Raw genomic sequence first — 23951 nt, forward strand, 5'->3', positions numbered from 1 at the left:
GTTTTTAACCTCACAAACCTTTGTTGCTGTATCCTTAGTATTACTTCTGTTTTTGATTTGTAGCTATATCTGCCACTTTCTTTGCTCTTTATTTTTTTCTCATCTTTGACTTTCCGTCTGAGAGCACTTCTTCCTGCTTGAAGTGTACGTGCATTAGAAATTCCTTTCGTTAGATTCCCCTGGTGGCAAGCCTTCCCCACTTTTGTTTAGTTTTCCCTGCTCCTTCAGAGATGCATTTGCTGGTTCTAGACTCTGGGTTGCCAGTCGGGTCCTTTCGTCACACTGATGACAGCCTGTGCTGGCCATTGACATCCTTCATATGCGAACAAATCATTGTCAGGCTGTCTCTCCTTTGCAGGTAATCCGCCTTTTTTCTCTGGCTTCTGAGATCAAAATTAAAAGCCTTTGTGCTTCAAGAAAGTGAAAAGACAACCCACAGGATGGGAGAAAATATTTGCAAATCACACATCTGACAAGGGGCTGGTACCGGAATGTAGAAAGAGTTCTGACAAGGCTGAGCGGTCGGTGCCTGCGTGCCAGGCCGTACGGAACGTCTCAGGAAGGGGCAACAATGGGGAAGGCCCTGCCACCTGCCGCTGGTTCTGAGCTGCGCCCTCCTGCCTCGTGCTGTTGCCCCCCCCCCCGGACCCCCCTCTATCCACCCGCGTGCAGGAGAGTCTCTGGTCGTCTCTCCAGACGTTGCAGGCATCTCCATTCTGTGCAGCTGCAGCCTCTGCCTCTGATGTGCTGATCAGCACTTCTCAGCTAAGGTGCAGCGGTCACGTCCGCTAGCGCTGCCCACTATGGATGAGTGAGAAATGGAATGAAAATGCAAGATCCCAACATCCACATCTAGCCGTGATGGGATGAAAGGGACCAGAACGCACATCCCACCTTAAACAAAGGAAAACAAACAAAAGTGTGTGAGGCTACCGACTTCAAACATGCCCAGCAGGAGCACCGGACGGTGACCCCACGAGAGGGTGTGAGTGGGGCACCCCTCTCCCAGCTTATCACCTGCAGCGGCCAGCTGAGCACAGGGAGGGCAGGTGGAGACAGAGGCTGGCGTTCAGGGACTCCGTGAAGGCTGGAATTTGTGGGGATACCGGAGGGGATAGGATTGCATGACTCAGGAGCTCTAGAGAGCTGAGAACGGTACCTCCCGACTCGTTCTTAGACTGTGGTGATCTGCGCACGTGTGTGGGATGCCACCAAGGTCGGGGGAGCCTGGAAAGGAGTAGATAGAACTGTTCCCTCAGTTCACACGGGCTGTGAATGAAGTTGTGTTCTCACCAGCCAGGAGGAAAGACCTCACAGCTCAGAGGGTGTCGGGTAGGGACCTCAGAGGCCATCGCCTCCCCCCCAGATGCAAGCCTGCTCAGGATCCACAGAAACAAAGCTTGAGAAGGTCAAACAACTCTGAGAAAGTTAATGATACTCCCAAACAAAGCCTGGCAATATTTGAGGGACCACGACAGGCTCACCCCCCGACACGCCATGTTCACAGTGTCCAGGAACCAAGCAAAAATTACTTGTCATGCAAACAGGTGGGAAAACATAACCCAGAAGTCAAGAAAAATCAACTGGAAACAGATCAAGGTGGATCCACAACTATCCAGATGGTAGAATTAGCATAGAAGGATGCTAAAAATGTCTGTTATAAATATGTCCCATGTGTCCAGTGACACAGAGAAAATATGCACAGAATGAGGAGAAAATAGAAGATATAAAAAAGACCCAAATCTTCTAGAGAGGAAAACGCACTGGGTGGGGTTTATAGTGGGTCAGACACTCAGACCCAATATTTATCTTCAGTATTCTTGAAGACATATCACTAGAAACTTTCTGAAATGAAACACAGGAAAAGGACAGGGGAAAAAAGCTGCAGCATCAGTGGAACCGTATAAAGAGGGATAACAAACATGAAATTGAATTCCAGAAAAGAGGTGTGTGTGACGGAAAATATTTGAAAAAAATAATGGCTAAAATTTTGCAAATTTGATGAAAACTGATTTTCAAGAAGATCAGTAAATCCCAGGCAGAAGAAACATGAAGAGAACTACACCCATGTACATCAGAATCAAATTTCTGGAAATCTTAAAGGCAGAAGATCTTAAAAGCAGCCAGAGGCAAAAACCTACACTGTACAGAGGAAACAGAGATGAAGTCACAGTGGACTTCTTGTCAGAAGTGGTGCAATTCAGAAGAGGATGGAAGGGCATCTTCAAGATACAGAAAGAAAAAAAGCTTCAGCCTACAATCCCGTAGCTAACAGAGTCTCTTTCCAAAGTGAAAGCCAAATAAAGACTTTTTTAGACATTTAAAAGCTGAAAATAATTTATCACCAGCTGACTTGAACTCCAGAAAATATAGAGGAAGTCCTCTGGGGACAAGGAAAGTGACACCAGACAGGAATTTGGATCTGAAGGAATAAAGAGTAGCAGAAATGCAGGAAAATGTAAAAGAGTTTTGTCCTCTCATTTAAAAAAGTCCTTTAAAAGATAATTTACTGTTTAAAGTAAAAGTACTAACAATGTTTTATAGAGTTTATAAGTAGAAGTAAGAGGTATGGCAGTAATATAGCCGAAAATCTAGAAGTGGGGAAATGGAAACTAGTAAAGTTCTTAAAATACATGTGAAGTATTATAATATTATTGGAAAGTAGACAGTGATATACTAAAGATATACATTGTAAATTCTAGGGCAACCGTTAAAAAAACAACAAAGAGGTATAGCTAATAAACTAATAATGGAAATAAAATGGAATCTTAAAAAAATCCCTAATCCAGAAGAAGATAGAAAAAAGGAGAAAATGAAACAAACAAATCCAGATAGGACAGATAGAACGATAATAGATTTAATCCCAACCATATCAATAATCACATCAAATATGGACGGCCTGAAAACTCCAAATAAAAGGCATTTTGTCAGAGTGTCAGAGCAGATAGAAAAGATTAGGTAAAAGTGCTTTCCACATTAAATATGAAGACAGAGATAGGTTAAAAGTAAAGGGTTAGAAAGATAGATACCATGCCAACGTGAATCGCAAGATAGCCCAAGTGGATATATTAATATCAGACAAGTTCTATTTCAGGACAAGAAATATTGCCAGGGAAGAGAATGTCTCCTCATAGTGATAAAAGGGGTCAGTTCATCAAGTGAACATAATATATTGAATATATGTGCACTTAACAAGAGCTTCAAAATACATACTGCAGAAACTGATAGAACTGAAAGGAGAATTAGACAAATCCACAATTACAGTTGGAGATTTCAACACGCCCTCTTTCAATAACTGACAGAACAAATAGACAGAAAATCAGTAAAGACAGAGAAGACTTGAACAACACCATCAATCAGTTTGACTTGACTGGTGTTGATAGAACACCCGTCCAACACAGCAGGACACATATTCTTTGCAAGTACACATGGAGCTTTCAGCAAGGTAGACCAACTTCTGGCCCATGAAAAAACTCTCAGTAATTGAAAAAGGACTGAAACCATAGGAAGTATTTTCTGTGATCAACAGAGAATTAAAGTAGAAGTCAGTGATTGAAAGATATCTGGAAAAATCCTCAAATATTTGAAAACTCAATAAAGACACTTTTAAATAGCCCATGGTCAAAGAAAAAGTCACAAGGGAAGTTTGATAACATTATGAACTGAGTGAAAGTTAAAACATAAGGTATCAGAAGTTGTGGAATGCAGGTAAAATAGTGCTTAGGCATCTATAGCATTAAATGATCGTATTAGAACGTAAAACAGTTCTCAAATCAATGACTTAAGGTTCAACCTTAAGAAAAAGTAAACAAAGGAAAGAAATAACAAAGAGCAAAAATCGATGAGATAGAAAACAAACGGTAGAAAAATATCAATGAAACCGAAAGTTGGTTCTTTGAAAGAATCATTAAAATTGGTAAACTCCTAATTAGACTGATCAGAAAAAAAAGAGAGAAGAAAAACTACCAAAATCAGAACTGAGAGGGGAAGAGTCACTAGAGATCCTAAGGGAATATTCTGCAATGCTCCATGCCAGGAGATGTGACAACACAGATGAAAGGGACACATTCCTGGAGCAAAAGAAATCACTAAAACGTATTCAAGTCAAAATAGATAACCCAAATAACCCTGAATCTATAAAAAAATTCAATTTGCATATAAAAACCTTCTAACAAAGAAAACTCTTGGCCCAGATGACATCGTTGATGAATTCTATCAAACATTTAAGGAAGATATAGTACCAATTCTACACAAAGTCCTCCAGTAATTAGAGGAGGAGGGAACACTTCTTAGCTCATTTTATGAGGCCAGCATCACCCTGGTACCGAAACCACACAGGCTATGGGCCAATATCCATCATGAACAAAATCCTGCCTGAATTAGAAAATTTTAGCAAATCAAACCCAGCAATATGTAAAAAGTCTACTGCACCATAACCAAGTGGGATTTATCCCAGGAATGCAAAGTTGGTTTAACATTCAAAATCAGTCATTATAATTCACTTTATTAACAGACAAAAAAGAAAACCATATGACTATCTCAGTTGTGCAAAAAAAAAAAAAAAAGGATTTAATACTCATTTGTGGTAAAAAAAAAAAATCTCTCAGCAAACTAGAAGTAGATGGCCTCAGTCTAATAAAGGGCATCTATGAAAAACCTACAGCTAACATCCTACATAATGGTGAAAGACTGAAGCTTTCCTTCTATATTGGGAGCAAGGCAAGGACATCTGCTCTTATTCACCACTCTCATTCAACATTATGCTAGAAGAATAAGGCAAGAAAAAGAAAGAAAAGACATACAGAAGGGGAAAAAAGAAGTAAAAATATCTTTATTCACAGATGGCATGATGGCCTATGTGGAAAATCCTAGGAAATTCACAAAGTTACTAGAACCAGTAGGTGAGTCCGGTGAATTTACAGGACACAAGGTCATTATAACAAAATTAATTTTATTTCTACATACTAGCACTGAATAGTTAAAAGCTGTAACAAAACAACATTTACAGTAGCATCAAAAATATGAAATTCTTAGGGATAAATATAACAAAATAGTGCCAAGAGAAATTAAAGCAGACCTAAATAAATGGGGAGCTATACTATGTTAATGGACCACAGGACCCAATGTTACTAAAATGTCAATTCTACCAAAACTGTTATATAGATTCAGTGCAATCACAATCAAAATCCTGGCAAGGCTTTTTGTAGAAATTTACAAGCTTATTCTAAAATTTACATTGGAAATCTAAGGACCTAGGAGAGCTCCAATAAATTTGAAGAGGCAAAGAAAAGAGTGCCTGGCTTTAAGACTTCCTCTACTTCTATGGTAATCTAGACATTGTGGAACAGCAAAAAGGTATACATGCAGATCATTGGAACGGAGTAGATTCCAGAAACTAACCCACACATTTATAGTAAATTGATTTCCAACAAAAGTTTCAACGTAATTCAATGGGGAAGTGATAGTATTTTCCACAGCTGGTGCCAGGACTATTGGACAGCTATATGCAAAAACGGTGAACCTTCGCCCGACTTCATCCCATATTAAAAAGTTAACTCAAGATGGTCTGGTCGCCCAGACCTAAATACGAAAGCTAAAGCTATTAGGTTTATAGAAGAAAAAAATGTTGTATTTGCATACAATGTAATATTATTCAGCCTTAAAAGCAAAATTATGACACATGCTACGACATGAATGAACCTTGAGGACATTATGTTCAGTGAAATAAACCAGACTCAAAAGGACAAATACTGTGTGATTCCATTTATATGAGGTCCTTAGGGTCATCAAGTTCATAAGGACAGACAGCAGGACGGTGGGGGCCAGGGCCTGGGGAGGGGATGGGAGGGAGTGTTTCATGGGCACAGAGTTTCAGTTTGGGAAGATGGAAAGTTCTGTGGATGGACGGTGGTGATGGCCGCACAACAGTGTGAATGGACTTAACCCCACTGAACTGAACACTGGAAAATGGTTTAAATGGTGATTTTTATGTGTATTTTACCACAGTTCAAAACAAACAAACAAAAACAAGGACTAAAATTAGCTGGTAGGCCTGGGTTTGGCTTTATCAGTGGCAGGCTGGGCTGGCCTGGCGGGAGTCCCTCCTGCAGGGTTAGTGGGTTTGGGAGGGAGGAGAGTGCAGGCGAGGTCGGCGCGGTTGCCGTCCTGGGAATGGGAGCCTCAGCGCCCAGAGGGGCCGGGAGGCCTGGAGGCTGTTCTCCTTGTCCGTCCGTCAGGAGGTGGCCTACCTTCAGCTGTTCCTGTGAGCCTGCAGGGGAGGTTGGAATTGCTTCCCGGTCCGTCCTGGGGTGTGGTCCCTGCGTCTCTCCGGTTTGTTCATTTATGGGCCATCTGTTGGGCCTCCTTATCAGGCGGGGGGAAGTAACAGCACTTGGAAAGGCCTGATAGGCTGTGTCCCTGGTGTTTGCTTAAGTTAGTGGACCGTTCAGGTCATCGGGACCTGAATCAAGTTCATTCATAACTGTCTGCTTGCCTGATGTGCAGTCTTTTTGATTTTAAAGTAACTGCACGTAGTTTATTCACTGAGTGTTTTTCCAGTCCTGCCTAAGTACATTTGTGTTTGTCTTTAACTCTCAGGCCTTCAAGTTGGAAACCTCTGAGGACGATTGCTGACCCCGCTGACCCTGCTGACCCTGGGCCGCGGTGAGTCAAGAGAGGGAGGCACCTGATGCTTGAGCCGCGTGTGTGTGTGCGTGTGTGCGTGCGTGTGTGTTTATGTGCATGCGTGTGTGTGCATGCGTGTGTGTGTGTGTGTGCACATGTGTGTTTATTCCTGTTCCCTGGAGCAGCCCGGGAGTGGGTTCTGCCCCAGCGGTCTGGACCTGGCTCTGTCGGCAGACACAGAAGTCTATCGCCTTGAGAGCCAGGCTCGCTGATCCAGCTTCAGTGACATTGAAGGGACCGAGCAGGGCACAGCCGCGCCTTAACACATTGTTGGATTTTCTTAAAGGGGTATACACTTTAAAGTTTTCTTACAGCCAAAGGATATTTATTATAATCTGAATACAGATGAAAAAGTCCAGGTAACACGGTTCCCCTTCTGTTTGTTCCTGGAGGGATGAGTGAAGGGGCCAAGCTAAAACTGCTGCTGGGTGGAGGGCATCTCGGGAAGTGAAGAATGGGCGTCCCCCCAGCAGAGCTGGACCCCGCTTTTGTTAGCAGACCTGCAAGTCCGTGGGTCTTTTGGAGATGGCCGTAGCTGTCCAGCTGAGTCGTCCAGGGCTGGAGTGTGACCCGGAGGTCGGGGAGCATGTTTGCCGTCAGGATGTTCTGCTCCTGTAGGTAGATCCTCCGGGAAGCCCAGTGGTAATCGGCAGCTGTGGCCGAGAACACTGGTCAGGTGGCCTTGGTTCCTCCGGGGCTGAGGACAGAACCTGGCCGCAGAGTGACTGCCAGTGACCCGGCCCTCTCCTGTGCTCCCGTGTCCTGGCTTCGGGCCGTCCAGGACCTGCCTTTCAGGCTCCACGCTGACCTCACCTTCTGCGCGCAGACGCGTTCTCGGGGATCTGCTGCGTTAGGTGACTGAGTGACAGGTTCCTTTTGTATTAATCCAGCCTCGACCAGAAGGCCTCCTCCCCCTGCCATTTCTTCTTTGGACCCAGGAGACATCTGTCACTTAAAGTGCTTTCTGCAGAGAGCGAGTGCAGCCATTATGTTTGGAAGTTTACAAGTTTCACTGCGGGATCCCAGCTCCCGGTGGGCAGGCAGTTTCCCCTCGTGTGTAATAGTTACACGGCGTGCTGATAGCGACTAGCCTAGCCGGTTAAGAACAGGCGCTGGGGATGTGAATAGCATGAATGCGAGCCGGTGTCAGTCGCATACTTTTTATATTTATAGTCATGGCTTATTGAAAGTAATGGTGCTTAAATATATGAGTGGAGCGCTGCAGTTAAAATTACTTTGTTTAGTGTCGCTTTATAATTAAGTAGTTTATTGTGAGTGCTCACTGGATAACTGGAAATATAAATATGAGGTACATGGCAGCTCTCAGCTACTGCGTTCTCTGAGCACCTCACCTCCAACATTCTGAATCAACAAAAGTTTATTTGCTTTTTTTGCTCATTATTGATTGAGTACACAGCTTGTGGTTTTAGCTGTTAAATTGTTGCAAGCTTCTGTTCTGTGCAAAAGAAAATCAAACTACATTGTATCCTAAAGTTGAGCTCTCCATGTATTCCCTTCCTTTTGATTATCATCTGGCAATGGGTGAACTATACTTGGGGCTAAAAGGATTCTCTCCCTCGTAACTGCCACTGCCCAAGATGTGGCCTGCGATGGCCGCGGGGGCTGTGGGTGGCACCAAGAGCCTTTTGATGTGTGAAGCACGTTGCATCGTACGTGGCAGGCATGTGTCCTCAACACTGGTTTGTTTCTGGAGGAGAGTGACCGGGGGCCCTGGTCATCAACCAGACCTCTCCCAGAAAGATGGGATTGGGGGAGGTTGGAGATGGAAATCAGTTTGCTCTCCCTCTTTTCTGGGGACGGGACCTCAAAGTTCTGTAGCAATTGAGGGCTGGGAAAAGGGACGGGGAGAAGAGTGGTAAGTTGGAGACGTGCTTTTCAGCTCCGGGACAGTCAGATTTATAACCAAGCATCCAGCAAGATTAACTCAACATTTACAAAAAAAAATGACTTTTCAGTTATGCATTTACGACTTACCATTTTTTAGAGGCAGGAAAGATACAACCACCCCCCCCACCCAAGCTAGTAATCATCAGTATTGAAATTTAAGGCAAATCATTCGTTTGTGACTTGAACTGGCACCTCTCAAAAGATGTCCAAATGTTTAATAAACATCTGAAAAGATGTGCAACTTAATTAGTCATCAGAGAAATGGAAGTTACAAACCACAATGTGGTTTGATGAGTGGAAGGATGAGGTGAGTGGAGCAGGGTGGGGGGCAGCGGGGCTCATCCATCACTCTTTTTTTTTTAAACATTTATTTTATTTTTTAAAATTTATTTATTTTTATTTTTATTTATTTTACTTTTGGCTGCGTTGGGTCTTCATTGCTGCACGCGGGCTTTCTCTGGTAGCGGCGAGCGGGGGCTATTCTTCGTTGCGGTGCGCGGGCTTCTCATTGCGGTGGCTTCTCTTGTTGGGAGCACAGGCTCTAGGCGCATGGGCTTCAGTAGTTGTGGTGCACAGGCTCAGTAGTTGTGGCTCGTGGGCTCTAGAGCGCAGGCTCAGTAGTTGTGGTGCACGGGCTTAGTTGTGGGATCTTCCTGGACCAGGGCTCGAACCTGTCTCCGGCACTGGCAGGTGGATTCTTAACCACTGCGCCACCAGGGAAGCCCCTCGTCCATCACTCTTATCTTTGCTATTATGCATGTCGGCTCTGAGCTGAGCACTTAAAAATCCCTCACTGTTCAGTTCTCTTCCCATCGTGTGGAGCGAATGTTACTTGTGTTTTTCTGATGAGGACGCAGGCTCAGGATGAGTCCTTTGCCTGTGCTCAAGAGTGGCCCCCTGGGGCTCAGAGCCCTGCCGTGCCCTGAGGGCAGGTGTATGTGGTCCTGTCCCTGCCGGCCCCTGGCACCCTGGTGGACACTTGTGCTGGTCGTCAGGTCCTGTGCCAGCCCTGCAGGATGTGCAGTTGCTGCCCGGGAGGGAGAGGCTGGGGGAGAAGCTGGGAGAGTGCTAGGACCTCGGCTGCGCGGACCCTTGGGCTCTGGGACCTGAGAACGCCCGCCTCCAACGTGGCCCCAAGGCAGCATGTTTAGTGGCTGGCTCTGTGGCCCCCCTCACTGATGAATGGTAGAACAAACAAAACATCTCTCCTACGTAGCTTATTGCAATTTTAGCTCCCACGAGTTTTCCATTAACTTTTCTTACAAGTTTGAAGATGACTGGAAGGTTTTCCTTAGTCTTTCTTAGGTACTGATGCTGAAACAGTGCCTTTCCCTCCCCCGCTGTGGCCCACGTGGACTGCAGACTCAGAACTCAGTCCAGGGGGTGGGGGGAGGGGGGCGGGGGAGGGCCTGCGAGGGCGGACGAGGTGGGAGGCCCCCGTGTGCAGCCCCCTGCATGGCCGTGTTTGAGGACGGGTTCTCTTTGCTCTAAAGGTGACACGAGGGGCTGAGCAAAGGGCTCAGACTTTGACGGGCCAAGTTGTGTCTGCAGGGTAAGCTTTTTCCCTTAAAAAACAGTCTTAACAGTGTTCAGCGTAATTGTTTAGACTTCGAAACCGCTGGAGAGACAGAAGGTTGGAGCTTTATAAGCCAGGAGGTAATTTTTTGTTAATATTTAAATTTTAATTAAAGAAGTGATACGTGCTTATAAAAATTAAACACAGAACCAAATCTAATAAGTAATCAAAATTCCATTCTTTACTCCATCCCAAATCCCACCCTTTTTCCTGGAGGGAACCGCTATAAACGGTTTGTGGTTTATCCTCTCAGAGCTTGTCAAAATACACGTAAGAACACACGGGCACAGACGTTCTAAAAATGTGTTTATGTGTCATGATATCCATCTGTGCAACTTAATCTTAACTTGCTTGGGGGTCTTTTACTACACATAGATCTACCTCGTTTAAAAAGACTTAGCTTCCTTTTTCATGCATGTTCTAAAGAGCATGGCTATATATACATATACGTACACACGGGCGCACACGCTTTATAAGAAGTCTGGGTGACAGTTTCAGAGCACAGTTACCCGGTTATCAGTTTCTTAGAGCCAGAGTGTGCTTTCAAGACTTGAGATGTGTTTGTGTGTCTCAGAAAGTGTCATAACTGGCACACTCATTCTTGTATTGAGGGGCTGGGGGGGTTGGGTGAGTGCAGGGGGGACAGTCCTCCGGGAGGGTGACGATGGGCCTCGAGGCTCTGCAGTGTCTGAGCGGCCCTGCCCGGCCCAGATGCCTGACCTGCTGGAAGGTGGACTTTGCCCCCTGCCTGTGTGGAGTCTCTGGCTGGTGCTGTTTGTAAGTGGGGGGGTGGGCGTGGGTAGGCTCTATATGGACAGTGGCCTGGGCCGGATTCCCTTTCCACCGAGGAGTGTCTGTTTTCTGGAACATTCCAGGCTGCGTTCCTGTCGTTGGGACACATGTAAAGGGTTGCGTGCACACGTGGTTACATGCGCTTTATCGCCTGGTCACCAGTGTTTGGTAGCAAAGCCGGGTCCTTCACGTATCTAAAGTGCAAGCACAGCAGAAGCAGAAACGGGCCGGGGCCTCCGTCTGGCTCTGCTTGGCCACAAGGCCACCGTGTCCCACAGATGCCATCTGCCTGGCGGCTCCTTATCTCTCGGTGAATAGAACTGAAAGTGGAAGAATCCTCTCGAGCCAGGACACTTGCCGCCGGCTGGCCGGCTCTGCTCCACGGGGCCGGAACAGGACGAGCGGGGAAGGGCGTCCGGGGAAGCGCCTTCTGGAACCGGGAGTTCCTGCAGCCGTCTCGCGCAGGCCTTGCCTGACGTTGTTTCACACTGGCTTGTGTGTGAATTGAAATTAGGAAGCGTGTCCATGGAAACATAGAAACCCCAGGACCGAGGCAGGCGAGGGACAGTCCAGCTTGCAGGGCCCAGCGCAGATGCTGGAGAGAGGCCTGGCCCACGAGTGCCTGTCGGGTCGCGCACGTGTGGCCCCTTCTCGGGTTTAGGGCTGCTGGGCTGTCTTCCTGGTCCCCCCAGCGACGTGAGCTTCTCTCAGGGGAGCTGCTGGCTGGGAGCAGACCCGGGAGGAGGGAGGCGCTGCCCGGCTGCCCACCTGCCGGAACCCTCGCTGCCCTCTTGCTATCGCCAATAACCTGCCTCAAGAACTTCCTGGATTTCCCGTGTAGACAGTCATATCACCTACAAGTGACGAAAGCTGGTTTCCTTCTTTTTAACCCTGGTTTCTCTTATTTCTTTCCTTGTCTTGCCACCGTGGCTGCAGTGAGCGTTCTGGGGAGGCGGGGCCTTGACGCCGGACGTCCTTAAACAGTTACGGGTGGTGCCAAACGTCATCAGCTGCTTTTCCTGCATCTCATGAAATAATCGTGTTGTTTTTCTTCTTTTCTCTCTGTTGACAATCACTAGACTAATTGACTTTCTATGGTAGACCATTCCTGTGTCCTATCATAAACCAAATTTGGTCATGATGTTTTTTTTTTTTTCCTAACTATGTGACTGGAATCAGTTTGCTAAGGTATGTTTATTGAGAATGTCCAGTCTGTGTTCACACATCTGATTGGCCTGTTACGTAACAGGCGTCTTGTCTTTTTCCTGATGTTTGCTGGATGCCTCTCGTGTTTCTCCATTAAGTAAATGCTGATTTGGGGTCTTAGATGTTATCACCTCACGGAGAAGTATATGGTGGGTGTATCATCTTAGGGGGAAGCACATAATGAGTGTATGTAATAATTTTAAATTGCTCCTACTTTATTGAGTGTTCTCATCAGGGAGTGAGGTTAGATTTTGTTAAATTACCTGCCCAGAATTCTTTTTACAGAAATATAATGGATTTTATTAATAGATTTCCTACTATCAAACCATCCTTGCATTCATGGAGCAGACCCCACTTGGTCATGATGCATTATCTTTTCAATGTGCTGTTAGATTCTGTTTGCTAATTTTAAAGGAATTTTTGTATTTATATTCATAAGTAAAGAGCAGTGGGTCTCAAACTTTTGGTCTCTTTACACTCTTAAAAAATTATTGAGGACCCTAAAAAGCTTTTGTTTTTGTGAGTTATAGCTACTGTGGTTCTCAGCTGGGGGTGATCCTTCCCCCACCCAAGGGGACATTTGGCAACACCAGGAGATGCTTTTGGTTGACACAACTGGTGTGGTGGGGTGTCTCTACTGGCATCCAGTGGGTAGAAGTGCTGCCGAATATCCTACAATGCACAGGACAGTCCCCTGACAGAAGAGTATCTGGTCCCAAATGTCAATAGTGCCGCAGTTGAGAAACCCTGCTCTTGATAGGTAATAGTTTAGAAATCAACACAGAACATTAAAAAATTTGATTTAATAATTCATTTAAAAGAGCAGCAGTAAACCCATTACATGTTAACATAAATAGCATTTTTTAATGAAGAAGAACTATATTTTCCAAAGCTGAAAAGAAAATGTAATGAGGAGAGGGCCTTTATTTTATATTTCCACAATGTAATTAATCTCTCAGGCATCTGACCTAATAGGAGACCCCTGAACTATCTGCTTCTGCATTCAGTCTGTTTTACTGCGTTGTTTGGTGGAGCTATGCGATGAAAATTCTGCTTCACCAAGTATGTGCTTGGAAAACAGACGACTCTCAGACTCCCCCCACCCCAGGGTCCTCACATCACACTTGAGAACTGTTGATTTAGACAAGTCCCCTTCTTTCTGCTTTCACTCTCACATTGTGGATTCAGCGTCACACTTCCTTCATAAAAAGGCATTTGGAAATTTCCTTCCTTCTCTGTGTTCTGGACAATGTTAAGTTGTGTCAAGATAATCTGTTCTTATAGGATTGGTAGATTTCTCCTGTGAGTCATCTGGGTTTGGTGTCTTTCATTAGAGGTAACTCTGACAGATGACTCTTTTAATTCTATAAAACTAGGTCTGTTCAGACTTTCTATCTTTTCTGTGGTCCCTGTTTTTGTAAATTTTTCTCTCTTAGAAAATTATCCACGTCATCCAAGTTTTCAAGTTTATTTGCATAGAGATGTACAATTATTTCCGTGATTTTTAAAAAACTTTATTTTTTTGATGGTTTTTCTCTCTTTTCTTATTTTATGTATTTTTATTCCCCTTTTCTTAATTTATTTGTATTGCTCTAGGGGATGTATCTGTTTTATGAATTTTTTTGAAAACCAGTTTTTAAAGATTTAACTATTATAATGCTTTTTGTTCTAACTCATTTTTTGCTTTTACCTTATTAATTCCTTCAGTTACTTTTGTAATTCTAACTTTCTGAATTGGAGGCTTAACTCTCTTATTTTCATGCTCTCATTTCTAAAGATTTAAAGTATTTAATGTGATAAATTTTCCTCCAAGCACTGCTTTAGTTTTCATTATGTTTTCTAGAAATTCTGCAGTTTGGGTTTCTACTTCCCCTGGAGAGGAGCTTCTAAGAGGAAAATATTCATGTTTGGGGCGGGAGGTGGGGTGGGAAAGGCCTTTTCGGTTTCCTGATTTCTAGGCAGTATTGTTTGTGTTTTAATTACTGTTTGGGATTTGTTGAAAACTTCTTCGTTGCTTAATTTACGGGCACTGTTCATGAATGTTTCTATGAGCAACTGAGAGAAAGTGTGTCTTCTCTTATCAAGTGCAGGATTGGCTGCCTGTCCTAAAGATCCCCTTCTTATGTCTCGCTGCTGCAGCGTCTGTGGTCTCTCTTAGTTCTTGACCACTGTTCTTTCTTGGATTAAAAGAGATGTACTAACATCTCCTATTATTGGCATGCTTTGATTTGTTTCTGTGGCATCCCTGTAATTTCTGCTTCATGAAAAGTAAAGCTGCATTATTTGGTACATAGATATTAAACTTATATCTTCCTTGAGAATTTTAGTTTCTAGAATTATAAATAGTCCTGCTTTGTCTCATTAATTTCACGTGCCTGATATTTTATTCTCTGATATCAAGATTTTGAACCCTATTTTTTGGGCATTTCCCAGTATATATTTATTCATTATTTTCGACCCTGATGAATTGTTTTGGTTGAGGTATTCTCTTACATCTAGCAGAGCTGAATTTTTTTTCACAAGCCAGTATGAAAATATTTCCCTTTTTGTAGCCGATCTTAGCCCATTTGTATTGACTGATACGACCCATGTGTTTGAATTAGTACTGTCCCTATTTTGTGTATTTCAAGGGTAAATACAGATAGAATGGTGCCCATACATGAACACACTCACTGATTCTGTATGTGGTGTCTGTTCTTAGCCTTTCTGGTGCTTTGTTTTGTGTTTGGTAGTGCTGACCCGATAGATGGGAAAGTGTGTTTGGCCTTAGTGGTCACCTAATACGAGTAGCTTTATGTCAGATCCTGAGTCCCCTCCTTCTGGATAATGTCTACTGTTTCTCTACTAGGAGTGACAGTAAGATGCCCTGAGACCTCCCCTCCCCGCGGCGTTCCCCTGCCTGGCACCTGCTCCCGATGCCCCTGCACGCGGGCTCCCCGTCGGTGTACCCGCTTCTGCCCACAGAGTGACGGGGTCACCCTGCTTCCACCCGCCCCACCCCTCCCCCGACTGTCCTGCTTGGCTGCCATCCTGTCGGGTCAGCCGTCTCCACCTGGTCTTCTCTCTCCCCTGGAACACGCCAGAGCTCCTTCCGGTGGCCAGGGCGTGTCCTCCAGCCATGTGGTGGGCACAGGTTCAGAACCACTTGTCACCATGTGCCAGCCCCCTTCATGGCTTAGGGCCTCTCTGCTTCAAGTCTGCTTCTCCATCTTCCTCTGCCATACCAGCATTCTTCCCATGGGTGTTTGTCTGTGTGTCTCTCCTGTGCCTTCAGTTTCTGTCTTTCTGTGACATCGCGTCTTAGCTTTGTCTCCTGTAAATCTAGCAGACAGCTGGAGTTTTAGACTTCTCTTTATACTTGTCGTGATCAAGTGATATACTTGTTCATCACTGATAATGAAGGGCTTTCTACTTCATTATCATCACAGCATCATTATTTACCATCCTTTTCCTTTGCTTTCCTGCCTGTTCTTGAATTTAACCTGTTAAATCTGTTCACCTGTTCCTCTCCGTGGAGTGGTACCCTTCTGACACTAGGATGCCTGGAGACCGAGACAAAGGGTATCCGTGTCTCTACTTCCTTCCCAAATAGTGTGAAGACCTGAGAACCAGGATTTGGGCTCACGATGTTTTCACAGCCTCATTTCTGGGCATGTACAGCACCGTGCCGGGCGTTTGCACCTCTGCTCTCTCAGAGTCCCTACCGTGGCCGGAGAGGCTCTGGGCGTTGTCTGCAGACGAGGGACCGAGGGACCGGGAGGCCGGGGAAGTGATGCTGGAGCAGACGGCAGGACACATGGGCCCCGGCTGTGTCACTCCCCGCCCACTTCTCACTTTCCACCCCTGCCCTCCCCGGATGCTCGGCCTGCCTTTTTATCCTGTTCTTTCTCTATCCCAGATGCCCATACAGTTCTGATTGCAGCAGCCCAGTGGGCGCTGAAGTCCATGACCAACCACGAGCACCGCATTCACCCTCGCCCGCACCCCCGAGCGTGGGGACCCTTCCCAGGGCAGCCTCCGCCACCGGCTCATTCTTCTGGGGGCGTGTGTGGGTCCCCCTGTGGGAGGGTGGGGCTCGGGGCTGCCCGTCCCATACCGGCTCTGTGATGCCAGGAACTTGGCTTTATCAGGGCTTTATCAGGGACCTCGGAGCAGCTCCTCTGTTCGGCGCCCGACAGCTTGTTTTCAGTTGATGGTTGTGCTTCTGTTAATCAGTAACCAGCCCCCGGCTGTTGGCTCTCTGAGGAGTCTCCAGGGGTCATGCTTGTGACCCCTGACCTCTGGAGTCCGGGGATGGGCAGGTGGGTGTCTGGGGAGGTGGGCGTGTCCACAGCCATGCTGCAGGACGGGTGTGGTGGAGAACATTCCAGGAGCGCAGGGGGACGTCTCGGGAGACCAGCGGTAGGTGTGAGTGTCAGGATAGTCCTTTATGATTTCTCTGTATCTTGATGCTGTTTTTGTGAAGGTTTAACAAACACTTGATAGATTGTTGTGAGGATGTAGGCTTCTTTATTTGGGGTAAATTCTGTCTAGTGAAAACGATTTCCCCTTTAGTAAAAGAAAATCCTCCCACCCGGGATCTGGGTGTGGGGAGCTAAAGCTTGAGGAAGGAGGGAGTTTTGGTGGGGACATGGGGCGTCCATTTGGGTGCTTTTTCTCTGCTCTAGGTACCTCGTGTTGGGCGTGCTAGAAAAATACCTCCACCAGCAACACGTGATGTCTTTCTCAGAAGCCATGTCGCTCATAAAGGACCTGCCGTTTAATGCTTTGCAGTAAAGACAGACTCTGATCTGGGGTTTCCGGGGCCGCTGGGCGGGCCTGTTGCTCTTTGGGTTTGCAGCCTTGGTGTCCACCGTGCTTTGTCAGTGAGGAGAGGAGCCGGTCACCATGACCGTGCACCTGCCCAGGCCCCTAGGCGGGCCGCCCCTGCGGGAGGTCAGGTGTCCAGGTGGGGGAGGGACCACGAGTACCTCGTGGGACTCCAGTGCATACCCGAGGCACGGTCCTGCAGGCCGGCGCCCGGAGCCCACAGGTAAGGGCGGGGCTGGTGAGCTCTTCCCCAGCAGAGCCTTCCTCCTTCCCTCTTGTGGGGAGAGAGGATGGGAGTTCAGGGCCGTGCATCTCAGGCCCGCGGTCTCCAAGTCTGCACCCTCTGTGGGCTCCCCTCTTCCTAAGCTCTGGTTGCAGAAGAGTGGGGTTGGGTTAGTTGTTTATCCAGGGACCCCTCCCCACCTTGGCTGGCCTCGAAATTTGAAAATTTGCTCCTTTTTAACGTATGGAAGGTCCCGCAGTTTGTGTGTCCTAACCCTGAGCTTCAGGAGACGGGCAAGGACCGAGGACATAAGAGGTCTTGTTTTGACACGTCGTGTGCCCGACTCCAGTGCTTCATGCTCGATGTTGGAATCCGTTAGGCTGTCACAGCAGATTGATTTCTGGGTCTGTAGTGTCTCCCTGGTCAGGGTGGTCAAGAGCTTTCTTCTGCCACAAATGTCACGTGAGTAACCGGAACGACAGAGCCCGACGGTCCAACGTGGGACCCCGCGGCCCACACGCAGATGCTGAGCCCTTGAAAGCCGAGGGGCCGCGAGAGTTAAAAACATACACGGACTTCAAAGACCCAGACAAAGGGGTGATATACAGCATCTCATTATTGCCTTTTTAGTATTGACTACATGTTAAAACGATGATATCTTGACTATATTGGGTTAAATAAAATACATCATTAAAGTGAATTTCACCTTTCACTTTTTAAATGTGGAACTAGAACATTTAAATCACACATGGGGCTCACGGTGTCTGCCTTGGCCAGCCCGCTTTGCCTGCGACGGACTGTGAGTCTGCTGAGAGAGAAGGGGGGCCGATCGGCTGTCACTCCTGCTTGCGCCGGCTGAATGGCCGTTTCTTTGGCCATTAATGCATCCATACGATGAAATACTCTGCAGCTGATTTTGCAAGAATGAAATCGGTGAAGCTGGTGCTGACACTCCTGGGCCCTGGGCCTGTCCCTCCTCCAAGTACTTTGCACAGTTCGCTCATTTCACCTTGTCTTCCCCACTGTACAGATGAGGAGATGGAGGCTCAGAGAGGTGCATAACTTTCTCAGGGTCACACAGCTCGTTGGTGGCGGGGCCAGGGCTCGGACCCAGGTAGTGCTCTCCTTGCTCTCCATTACTTTTGCAGAAAAGGAGAGGTTTGTACTGACCCGAAAGACTCTCCTGCTATAGTGCTTAGTCCATTCAGGCTGCTATCACAGACTCCCATAGTCTGGGGGCTCATGAGCACAGACCTTTATTTCTCACAGTTCTAGAGGCTGGAAGTTCAAGATCAAGGTGCTGGGACTTCCCTGGTGGCGGAGTGGTTAAGAATCCGCCTGCTGGGCTTCCCTGGTGGCGCAGTGGTTGAGAATCTGCCTGCCAATGCAGGGGACATGGGTTCGAGCCCTGTTCCGGGAAGATCCCACATGCCGCGGAGCAGCTGGGCCCGTGAGCCACAACTACTGAGCCTGCGTTCTGGAGCCTGTGCTCCGCAAAGGGAGAGGCCACAACAGTGAGAGGCCCGCGCACCATGATGAAGAGTGGCCCCCGCTTGCCACAACTAGAGAAAGCCCTCGCACAGAAACGAAGACCCAACACAGCCAAAAATAAATAAATAAAAATTAAAAAAAAAAAAAAAAAAAAAAAAGACTCCGCCTGCTAATGCAGGGGGACACGGGTTCGATCCCTGGTCCGGGAAGATCCCACATGCCACAGAGCAACTAAGCCCGTGCGCCACAGCTACTGAACCTGCGCTCTAGAGCCCGCGAGCCACAACTACTGAGCCCACGAGCCACAACTACTGCAGCCTGCGCGCCCTAGAGCCTGGGCTTCGCAACAAGAGAAACCACTGCAATGAGAAGCCTGCGCGCCGCAACTAGAGAAAGCCCGCGCGCAGCAACGAAGACCCAATGCAGCCATAAATAAATAAATAAAAATTTAAATAAATATAAAGACATAATTAAAAAAAAAAAGATCAAGGTGCTGGCAGATTCGGTGTCTGGTGAGAACCCACTTCCTAGTTCACAGCCGCCCATCTTGGCACTGGGTCCTCACGTGGTAGAAGGGGCAGGGAGCTCTCTGGGGTCACTTTTATAAGGGGCTCCACCCTCATGACCTAATCACCTCCCAAAGACCCCACCTCATATGCCACCCCACTGGAAATGACTGGGATTTCAACGATGAATCTGGGGGGAGACGAAACCATTCAGTCCATAGCACAGCGCATGGAGGGAGAAAGGCAAGTTACAGAGCACACAGTATCACAAAGTGTGACCATTTGAACTCACCACATTTGAAAACTACAAGCGTCAGAAGAAGAGACACCAGACTCCACAGCAGTCGGCCTGGGGGTGGGACGGGGCCGTGGCAGACACTTCCCTACTTACTGTGCACCTCTGCACGGTTTCACATTTTTACAGCCCAGAATTCCTTACTCCCTGCTCATTTACAGAACCTTGTTAATTTGCAAAATCTTTTAAAAAACAGTTCAGAAGCTGGGGTGTTGTCTACTGGAAACATTTCGCTGGAGCTGGAGAACTGGGCGGGCCGTTCTCCCCCAGGCTGAGAGGTGCAGCCTTGCGTGTCCCGCTGAGTGGAGGGTCCAAGGAGTTCCCCCTGCCCCTCAGGCCTGGTTTTAGGAGTCAGTGAAACAAAGCTACTTCTCTAATCTCCTTCTACCCCACCGTCTTCTCCGCTCCCCACAGAGACTAGCAGGTTTCTTTGCAGCTGTGAGGCTCAAATGTTCTCAGATCCAGGGGAAATCTGCCTTTCAGTGGATGTGGGAAAAATAGGCATTTCCCGAATGTTTTGGTTGGTTTTTGCTCCTTGCTGTTTAAGACACGATTCCTATTTCTGGTTTTGCAGTTAGCTGGCCTGGCTTCGACTCCTGACTCTGCTGCATATTTGCTGTGTGACTCTGGGCAAGTTGCCTAACCTCTCTGAACCTCAGTTCCCTCATCTGTAACTGAAACTCCTAGGAGTGCCCGCCTCCCGAGAGAGCTGTGAAGAGTGAGGGAGCAGACTCGCAGAGCCAACAGGACGCCCAGGGACGGTGACCTGCGTGCAGGGCGCCAGTTACAGACAGCGGTCACCGTCACCGGGCAGGACCGTGAACTCCAGCTGGTGTTAGGGGTGTGGCCTGAAATTCTACAACTCAGGTTCCCCCTCCAGTGAGCTGGGAGGGTGGGGGGGCCCACGCTGGCCTGCTGCTTGCGGCAGGGGCGGGCGGGTCTGCCAGTGTGTCCAGCTGCCGTCCACTGGCTGGGCCGCTGAGCCACCTGTGGATGCAGCGGGCTCGCGTGATAGCCACCCAGCCAGTGGGGGCAGCTGCCCCCGAGGGAGGAATGAAGCCTGTCTGCAGGTGACGGGGGGCTTCGTGGTTCCATCCTTTCAACTCAGCAGCCTCGAAGGTCCTTCTCTTTGCCACTTGCTGGAGCTCAGAGCAAGTTGGTGGCTGTGTGTCCCGTGTCTGGGAGCAGTGCGGGGACGGGGACGGGCACGGGGGAGGGGAGTCCCTCCCCACTGTTGGGGACGTGGGAGGTTGGGGTCCAGCCCGGCTCCCTCCTCCTCTTCCTGTGAGAGGCTGCCCAGCCCCCCACCCGGGGCAGGCATTCTGCCACTAAGAGGAGTACACCCTGTGCGGTGCCGTCGTGTGCTTGCTCTTATTCTCACTGAGTACATCCAGGGTTGGATAAACCCATCCCAGGCTGCTTCAGGGTTTCTGTCTACACGTCATTTGAATGGATGCAAAGTATTAAGTCACTTGGGCACATCCTTGTTGTAGACACCTGGCTCGTTTCTGTGCTGTGACATCTGTAAGCATTGCGGGAAGAGCCTTGATGCTTGCAGCATTATGACATTTACAGCTTCCCGTGTCTGTTTTCTTGCACTGGCATAACTTTCACCAGGAGGTTGTGAAGACCGGAGTGAGGGTATGTACACCCCCGCCTGGGAACGGGGGCCCACAGGCTGCGGTGTCCGTATGCCGGTCACTTAGCTGAAGGTTAGATAGAAATTTTAATAGTGATTCTTAGTTGAAATGGTTAGGAACAAAGCAAGCTGATTCATATGAATTTTAAGAATCACGATAATTGTTCAAAGAGATTTCATGACTGAAACTACGTTTTGTTTAAAAATTGCTTTCCCTGTAGGAGTTTTCTTTCTGGGATGAGTTTCAAACGGGTGGTACTAGTTCCTGGAAACTGTGAGATTCACTAAGAAGGGTGTACACGTGTGTGTAAACTCCATGCAGAATGCTGGGCTGTTTAATGTTATCTCATAATGAACTGAAATTGTCCGCATGCCAGTTCTCTTGCTTACTGTGCTGTCATTTTGCTTCTTTAAGGGCCACCAGGTAGTTCTTGCAGGGGCTTCCATGCTCTGTGCACGTCTTCCTCACCATCACCTACCACTGAACTGTAAGTGCCTTTGGAAGGCCTACCAACCAGTCCTGACAAAAATAAGTGTGTCCCCATTATCTGAACGCCCGAGGTGGACGAGGGCCAGAGAGCCTGGTCCTTAGAAGGCTTAGAGGGCTTTGCAGGCGGACCCCCTGACTCAGAGGGAGTTGGTCATCTAGTCCCCCTCCCCACGTAGCAGAGTTTTCCCAGGACACCTACTGTGGTTGCCCCCTCTGCCCTAGTTCACCCGACCGACCGGCCCGCACAGATGCTGCAGAGTCATTGGGGCCGCGCGGACGGCGCTGGGGGAGTTCTGAGCTGCTCCGCAGCACTGGAGACCTGGCCGCTGGCTTTCCTGGGCTCACACCTCAGGCTGTTTACTCGCGTTTGGTTTGCATAGTAACCTGTGTTCTCCAAGGTCCCAGTTTGGTTTGTAAGGGTGTTGTATCAGTGGGTCCCTGAGAGCCCGGCGGCCTCCTTCCTGGGGCCTCTGCCACCACCGGCTTGTTTACCCCAGAGCTTTTCACGCATGGGGTTTATCTTTGTTATTTACGTATTTATTCGTGTATTTAAAGCTGTGGGAGGGCAGATCGGGTTGAGTGAAATATAAAACCTCCAGGTGAGAGGGCAGGAGGTCGCCTCCCCCAGATGCCACCGTGTGTGTGTCCCAGGCCGGTTCCCAGCAGAACGTGTGGACGGGCCCTCCTCCAGGACGCGTGGATGGGCGTGGATCAGAGCACCTTCTCTGGGAAGTGCTTGGGTTGCAGACGCCGCAGCTGCCTGCTTCCTCCGGGACCAGTGGAGAAAAACCGAGAAACTCACGCCCTTTCCAGTTTCGAGCTGCCTGCAGACACCAGGAGCTCAGCGTCCAAGCGGTCAGCGGGAGGGATGCCCTGGGCATGGGAACGAGGTGTGGGGGGGTGGGGGGGGAGGGTGGTGTCCTTGGTGGGAGGGAGCCCAGCAAGGCCTTCAGGGGCCCGGAAGTCATGAGTGAGTGCTTTTGGCAACGTGTCCCCTGGTTGACCCTGAGGGTTCTCCCCCAGCTCTGGTGCCGAGCTAACTGGATAAACCAGCGCTGAGCCGGCCCTCCCAGCGGGCTGGCGGCATCTCGGCAGCAGACTCCGGGAGCGAGAGGCCCGCCACCTGGGACAGAGCAGAGGAGGATCCGAGCTCTTTCCTCCCCAAACCCGTGCCTTGTCGCTGCCCTTCTGCGTGTGCGCCGGTCCCGTCGTCCTGAGCCAGGGTGCCGGGATTGACACAGTGTCTTTGGGGAAACTGGGCCAGAGGGTGATTGACTGCCATTTAACAAGCGTCTGAGGCGTGGAGACGTGGGGACCAACTCCAGGACACCCCGCCCCTGGGGACTGCAGGAGACAGGATAAGCCCAGCTCGCTCGTTCCTGGGGCGTCTTGGGTTGGACCGGCCGGCAGGGGGCAGCGGTGTGCTCAGAGGCCGCCTTGACCAAACTGGTTTCAAATCCTGGTGACCTTGGGCAGAATTCTATGGAGTGGGCAGCAGTATGGAGATCGTTCAATGAGTAATCCTTGTACAGTACCCGTCAGCTAGCGTGACCTTGGTGTGGCCCCCGTGGCCTCCCACCCACGTGTCTCGGCATGGTCTACTTTCCGCTTAACTCTTGGCTCCTTGTTTCTGGGTCAGGAGCTCGTGGGCCTGCAGATACCAGGGAAGAGGTTTGCCTCTCGTTAGGGCTCTACCTCGCCTGCTGCCTTGCGGGCCCTGCCAGCCAGCCTGTGGTCCTTGGGGTCCGCCACCGTGGGCAGGCAGTGTGGGGTACCCTGCTGGATGAGGGGGGTCAGCGGGGACGACAAAGAGGACTGCTGTTTGAAGCTACACAATGATAACTGCATATTCGTCATATGTGCCCAGGTGTGATGGGCGTAATGATTACTACTAGTTTAGCAGGAATAATTAGTTACCCCTTGAGTTCTGCTGAGCTGCGTAAGAAAGGGAACATGGAAATGTCATGAGAAGAGTCATTGAGTCAGAAGAAAGATTTCACCAAGTTTTTAAAGCATTCCTTTTACGTTGCTGCTGTGCGGAAACCGCCAGGAAATTCTAGCAGCATTCTCCCTGGTCTTTTAATACTTTGTATAAATCAATAATTTTCAGGTCCAGGGAAATAGAGCCATTATATTCCTGTGTCATTTTCTTGTGTAGTATTTGTTCTCCTTATCTTCAAAGAAGAGACGTGGAGAACCAAACCCGAGTAGTTATAGCGAGTGACGCTGGCCTGTGGGCCGCTCTCAGCAGAGGACGGAGAGGACCCTTCCCTCCGTGGGTCCCAGCCACGCACAGCCATGCAAGCGCAGGCGGGCCCCCCACGGGGAGTCT

At 48.4% G+C, this 23951-nt stretch overlaps 1 protein-coding gene across 5 annotated transcripts in view; it reads left to right on the plus strand.

The window, feature by feature from the left end:
* AGPAT3 (1-acylglycerol-3-phosphate O-acyltransferase 3) overlaps positions 1 to 23951 on the plus strand; it is a 98870-nt gene that overhangs the window by 19909 nt on the left and 55010 nt on the right. For 4 of the 5 annotated variants that reach the window (XM_082459892.1, XM_082459888.1, XM_082459889.1 and 1 more), the window contains one exon: positions 6598 to 6663. The exons of the other annotated variant lie outside the window; for it this stretch is intronic. The gene's annotated coding sequence lies outside the window, so the exon portion shown is untranslated. The remainder of the gene's footprint in view (positions 1 to 6597; positions 6664 to 23951) is intronic. 5 annotated transcript variants of the gene reach the window in all.

The sequence above is a fragment of the Balaenoptera physalus genome (genome assembly GCF_965194825.1).
Source record: "Balaenoptera physalus genome assembly, chromosome: 4".
NCBI classification, from domain to species: domain Eukaryota; kingdom Metazoa; phylum Chordata; class Mammalia; order Artiodactyla; family Balaenopteridae; genus Balaenoptera; species Balaenoptera physalus.